Below are 6,761 nucleotides of genomic sequence, written 5' to 3' on the forward strand. Positions count from 1 at the left end.
TCAGGATTTGGGCTTCGTTTGCCAACCCCTGTCCTAGATAATTAAAAAAGCAAAAAACAGGAAATAAAACAGAACCTCCAGTGCTGCAGACAAAAGGACAATTTGAAATAATATCAATACTGAAAAAGAGAATGACTCAACTGTTTGAGTAACAAACCCTTTTGCAAGCCAGGTGGTTTATAATTCTTTGTTTTCAACTGTATTAAAGGAGAATCTGATCAAGTTTTTAGCCGGGTAGATCTTTAAAAATAATTTTGGATGTTAGATCACTGTGATTGTTGATTTAGAACTTGGAAGGCATTCAGAAAATTAAGTAAAATGGCAATTACAAAATTCATTCCATTTCCTCCTACTTATGTCAACAATATTCTTTGCTTATATCTACAAAAAAATAAAAATAGGAATAGCATTCACATAGAAGCTTGTCTCATTCTAGTCATTAGTTATATGAATTAGAAAGTATATAATATAAAAATATAAAAATAATTGGGAAAAGGTCTTATTAAGAAATATATTTTCAATAACATTTTACTTTTTGTCTTTAATAATGATGAACAACATTTTTATATATTTATGTTGTTATGTTCAATGGTCTATTATCAATAATCATTATAATTTAATCTGAAGCAAAATTTTTAAATACCTCAGAGCCTAATAGGCACAGGAAATTTCCATTTTGTGCATATTTATGATAGAGGTATGTGAGTGATCAATACACTACTATTAAGAATAAAATATATTAGCATAAAATTTTATGAAGTAAATTCTAGAGAAGTAGAATGGAAATAGAAGTTCAGGAAGGAAAAAAATATAAAATTTCCTATTGTCAAAAAGAGCTTATTTTTGTATTTTTTCTTTTTCTTTTTTTTTTTTTTTGAGACAGAGACTCACTTTGTTGCCCTCGGTTATATGCCATGGTGTCATAGCTCACAGCAACCTCAAACACTTGGGGTGATCCTTTTGCCTCAGCCTCTGGCATAGCTGGGACTACAGGCGCCAACCATAATACCTGGCTATTTTTTAGAAACAGGGTCTCACTCTTGGTCAAGCTGGTTTCGAACTCCTGAGCTCAAGTGTTCCGCTTGCCTCAGCCTCCCAGAGTGCTTGGATTATAGGTGTCAGTCACCACGCCCAGCCCTTGTATTTTTTTTTAATGGATAATAGTGGCTCTCAAATTCTTGTACATTTTAGATTCCACTGGATACATTTAATAAAGTGATATGACTGTTTTTCTTTAAAATGTCAATATTTATAATATACCAGACAAGCAGGTCTCAAAGTCCCTGAGCCAGCAGCCTTGACATCATCTAGGAATTTTACAGAAATGCAAATTCTCGGGCCAGATTCCTGACCCACTAAATCAAAAACTCTGAGAACAGACCTGGCAATCTGTGATTTAACAAGCTCTGAAGGTAATTCTGATACATGCTCAATTTTGAAAACCACTGCATCAGCCAGGTGTGGTTCCTTACACCTATAATCCTAGCACTCTGGAAGGCTGAGGTCACAGGATCACTTGAATACAGGAGTTTGAGGTTGCCGTGAACTAAGCTAATGCCATGGCACTCTAGCCTGGGCAACAGAGTCATATTGTGTCTCAAAAAAAAAAACCAATGCATCAAAAATTACTTTCTCTGCAGCTACTTAAACTTATAATGAAAATCTATTTATGCCAATTTAAAATGTGTGAGTGGACACATGCATTTAAAAAAAAATTTCTATTTTAAAATTCATTTAATGACAACTTGTGATCACAAAATTTCCCTACTTTGGTTATGCCTTTAAAAAAAAGTTTGCAAATTAGCACTATTTGCAAAAATTACTACATTAGCTGTGCTGTCATTTTTTCTTAAGGTTGACCAAAGATAACCTAGACTTACAGATATTATACAATCACACAAAATGATCACGTAAAAAATCAGACCTGGTTTATCACCAGCATTTAAAAAACCAAACCTAGGGAAAGAATTAGGTCTGGGGACACAGGGACATATGGTTTTACAGAAAAGTATTTGAAGAATGTTTGAGCATCACTATACCATAGCCTGTGCCTCTTTCCACCTTTAGACTAAGAGAGTTTTCTCCCTTGGAGGAAGGAGTGGATGGAGTCAAGCACTGAAGATGGCTTCACATGGAAACTGGGTAGCATTGGACACACACGAGAGAGAAGAGCATTGCAGGCAGAGAGAAGAGCATGAGAAAGGGTCAGGGATGGGAAGGGGTAGGTGTGAGTAAGGGAAGAGTTGGGCTAGGCTGGGGCACGAGTGTGGGTAGAGAATAGTAGGAACTAAATTTGCAAAGACAAGATTGAAGTGATGCCAAGGCCTTACTTTAAGCAAGAGAGATGCAGTAAGAGTTGTGTTTTGTTGGAACTAACTTGGAATGGCTCAGGTAGGAGTGACTGAGGCAGGGGGACTAGATGCTAGAGCAGCACTGTGGAGCCCACCCTTACCCTAGGAGGGCTGTCACCACCTCTGCTAGCTGGGAAAGTCCCTGCCTGCCATCACTGAAAAAGTGTAGGTGATGCCACCCAACCCAGGGAGACTGGCATACCCTAGGGACAGAGAGTCATGTTGCTGTTGTGAGGCAGATATGGCCCATCTGAAGTTTGGGGCTCTAGCCTGGTGTCACATTTTAAACCCTGCCAGTTTCTCAATGGGAGATCATGCTCACCTCCTGAGATCAATGAAATGGCTGCAAAATGCCTGGAGTTGCTCTCACAGAAGGAATTCACAAACTCTTGGAACACAGTTATTGTTATCATGGCTTCTATTTAACCAAGGACACACCAGGGAGAAAAAGCATTACATCACCAAAGCAGTCTCTCATTGGCTGCCCATTCCCCAAGGGGTGGATTCTCTTTCCACTTGCTTAGTTCTCCAAAGTATTATATGCAGCACAGAGGCATGTCCTGTCACTTCAGTTTCCAGATTCAATTCCTCTGATGTCATTAGGTTACGGCAAGAGAATGAGATAACACAATGATGGTAAATTTTAGTTGACAGAAATGATGTACCTTTGAGAACGATGCTCTGTGCTTCATGCTGAGTCCTTTAAGGTTGCTTTCGATTTTGCATTACTGCATTAATTGCTAATGCAATGTACACGAGGGACGAGGATAATAAAATTGTGACTGTAGTTCTTCTACGTAGCATCCTATAAAATGGGATGCAAATGAATCGGTTCTGTCATTGCCTTTCATCAAAAAGCTTCGGTTTACGTTTCCTGCAAGGATTCCTGTCTGTTGGCTTGTGAGTTTCAGATGCCATCTTCCTGCTTTATCAGCTGTCTCATTACTTGAAGGTTAATAACTGAACTGATTGTTTATAAAAACTCATATACAATTATGTGGAAGGAAAGGAGGAAATTGTCACTATTGCTTTTCTTCAAACTTGAATTTGATGTTCCTTTTGGATGAGAGATGGTGTTAAAACGAGTACCTCCTATTATTTATTTATTTTTTTGGGGGGCAGTTAAAAAGCAACATTCTAAAGTGAAATTTCGGGTAACCCATCAAATGGTCCTCAACATTTGATGAACAACAACATGTGAAGAAGAAAATTTCAAAGGAATTTGATTATAAAACAGCCACTGGGTATGTATAGTAATAACATTTTAAATGGCTATATTATTTTCCTTTTCTGAGATCATTTTTAGGGAAATTACTTGATGGTAGAACCAGAGGGATAGCCTGGGAGACAAAACTCATTGGTTTCTGAAATACTCAAAAGTAGTATCCTCTGCTGAGATGGAATATTTCTCAGGAACTGGAGGCTTACCCCAGCTGCAGCCTTGCTGATCTCCTGCACATTCCCTCTGGGGCAGCCATGGGAGCGTTACCCCCCTGCTACCCCTGTGGTGGCCTCTCAGATGTGGGGTGAGGAAGCCCTAGGAGGTGCCAAAACTTTTGTGAGGACACAAAGCCCCTAAATCAAGTGAAACCAAGTCCTCTGGACTCATGGGAAGAGCCCTGCCCCTTTATGGCTCTCTTTAGAGCAGTGGTTCTCAACCTTCCTAATGCCACAGCCCTTTGATACAGCTCCTGTGGGTCACGACCCATGGGTTGTGAACCACTGCTTTAGAGAGTAGTTCACCCAGCAGCTTCATGTTTCCAATTATTGCCAATAAGGAGGCTTCAGGGAAGCGAGATCTCAAGGCCTCTTATAATCACAATATACAAGGATCTGATCTAGGATGTGGGTTTCTTTTTTTTCTTCTCTCACTCCTTTCTGGAACACAAATCAAATTGCAATGATGTCCAAAGGAACCCTTTAATAAAATTGTGTTTTTAGAAGGGCTTTTCTGCTTCCAGAGAGCATTTGGGTTGATATTTTTGCGTCTGAATGTCAGAGCCAGCATGGTATTGTGATTAAAAGCTCAGGCTTTGCAGTTATGCTGGATCAGGCTTCTGGCTTCAATATTTACCAGCTACGTGGCCTTGTTGATGGACATTTTCTAAACTTCAATTTCCTTTTTTGTAAAATTGGGGTAATAAATCTACTTCATAATCTTGGTGTATAGATTAAGTGACACACACACACACACACACGATGTTTAGCACAATGCCTTGCACATAGTAAAAATGTAAAGAAATTAAGTTGGTTATTGAAACTACTATTGTAAATTTGACCCATTGTTGAAAAGCTCTAGGTTGCTGGATCCTTTTCTTTCTGCAAAGTAACCCAATAGAGTGTATCTTAGGGATTCGGGGTGGAGAAAAAAAATACTTTTAGTTTCCACTTGACGAGTCCCTGTCTTTACTTGGGTTCTTACAGGCTGGGTGAAGGCCAGAATAATTCCACTGGTGGCCCAGTCCTACCATAAGCAAGCCATGAGTTTTCTCTCAGGTGGGGGGACTAGGAGGCCTACAGACGAACAGTAGGATTTCCTATTTCTGCTACAATTTCTGTCCTTTGCTGGAATTGGGCATAGTCTACTGGGCAATGATTTTAGAGGACAGCGCATTTCTAATCCTTAAAAACTTTTTCTTCTTGCATAGGACAGCCTAGAGTTAACAGTAATTTATCACATATTTCAAAATACCTAGAAGAGAGGTTTTTAAATATCCTTACTGCAAAGAAATGACAAATATTTAAGGGGATAGATGTGTTAATGTTAAGGGGGAAAAAACCCAAACTCTAAAATAATTAAAACAGGTTTGTTGGGGGGGCGCCTGTGGCTCAAAGGAGTAGGGCGCCAACCCCATATACCAGAGGTGGTGGGTTCAAACCCAGTCCTGGCCAAAAACTGAAAAACAAAACAAACAAACAAACAAAATAAAATAAAATAAAGAGGTTTGTTGTGAGCCAAATGCATGTGACTAGCACAGAGCACATGGCCTCAAGTGGTCCTGAGAAAAGGAGCCTCCAGTAACTGGGTTTCAGTTTGCTTTTTTACTTCATGGAGACAGGAATTACATGTAAGATCATAAGTCAATAGGTAGAAGGTATACATTGTCCAAACTGGTTAAAGAAAGGAAGCTCCGTCTAAAGCTTTGGAATGTTTTAACTTAAGATGTCTATTAATTAGAGACAAGCCACCTTCAGAAACTTCAGCTATCAGTTAAGTAAATTGATGGCCTGCAGATGTGGTTTAAGCTTTCCATGGGATTGCCTTGGGCCTGTTAATGGTTTAGTATATTTATGTGACAAAGAATGTCTCCAAAAGAGAAGGAGTTTGACAAAGGTTGTCTGGCCCCCCTTCTTCTCGAGGCTGGCAACTCAGCTTTAAGGTTTTTGTCTGGTCCTTTTTGCCAAGAGGGGGTCCATTGAGTCTGCTGAGGGGCTTGAGATTTTCAGTTCTCACTAATTTACCCTGATTTGATCATTACATAATTGATACATGCATGGAAACATTGGTTTACCCTGTAAATATGTACAATGATAATTAAGCCAGAAAAGAGGCCAGCAAGATGGAGTCTGAGAAGCTTAGCTGAAGCAGTGCAGCTAGTTAGGTAATTGCCCCAGAGAAAGCCCCTCCCCCAGAAAGCCCCTTCCCGACTGACTGACCAAGACTTGCTGTCTCACTCTTAAAGTTACAGCTACCCTCTGAAAATTTCAAACTTATGGCCTGCCCCAACGGCTCTTCCTGCCAGAGCAGTAACTCCTTATTGGCTATTCTACCATCCCGTCATCATTCTAAGACTTCCCCTAACCAAACTATATAAAGGTGCGCCCCCACCCACTTTCCTCTCCTCTCTCTTTTCCTTCTCTCTCTCTTCTTTTCTCTCCTCCTTGGTGCTGCTCTGCAGCATCCCTCTCTCGCCAATAAAGATCTTTTGTACAAGCCTTGGTGATCTGTGAGAAAAAGATCTCTGCTGGTCGCCACCCTTTCACAGCTCACCTAGTCTGCTCAGCCTTCCCCACACACCTTCCATGATTATCTGTGATCCTGAGGGTGTTTATCTCAGCAGACTCTGAGGCGGCAGTCACACGTAGACAACAGGTGTTGTGATATTGGTAGAGTAAAGGTTACTTTGATGATATGGTGTTTTCTCTGATGATTCTCATAGATACTTAGTTAAAGTGAAAATCACCCTTCTGTTGCTTAAACATTTTGCATCGTTAGAATGAAGACTACTTTGATGTTACTTCCTATCAGATAAAATTTATGAGGTTGGTTTTCCTTGTATTTCATTATAGAAGTTATTAGAATTGTAACTGAGGCAGAACAGAATTGAGAGGCTACTCTAACTGTTCTCCAGAATCACTGGCCTTCTGATGAATAAAGTTTGTTTGGACCTACACCCTGTCTCTGCATGT

General features: G+C 39.8%; 1 pseudogene; it reads right to left on the bottom strand.

The window, feature by feature from the left end:
• Positions 1-1,927: 1,927 nt before the first annotated feature.
• Positions 1,928-2,086, bottom strand: LOC128593052 (uncharacterized; annotated as a pseudogene).
• Between the last annotated feature and the right edge of the window lie 4,675 nt (positions 2,087-6,761).

The sequence above is a fragment of the Nycticebus coucang genome, chromosome 1 (genome assembly GCF_027406575.1).
Source record: "Nycticebus coucang isolate mNycCou1 chromosome 1, mNycCou1.pri, whole genome shotgun sequence".
Lineage (NCBI taxonomy): Eukaryota > Metazoa > Chordata > Mammalia > Primates > Lorisidae > Nycticebus > Nycticebus coucang.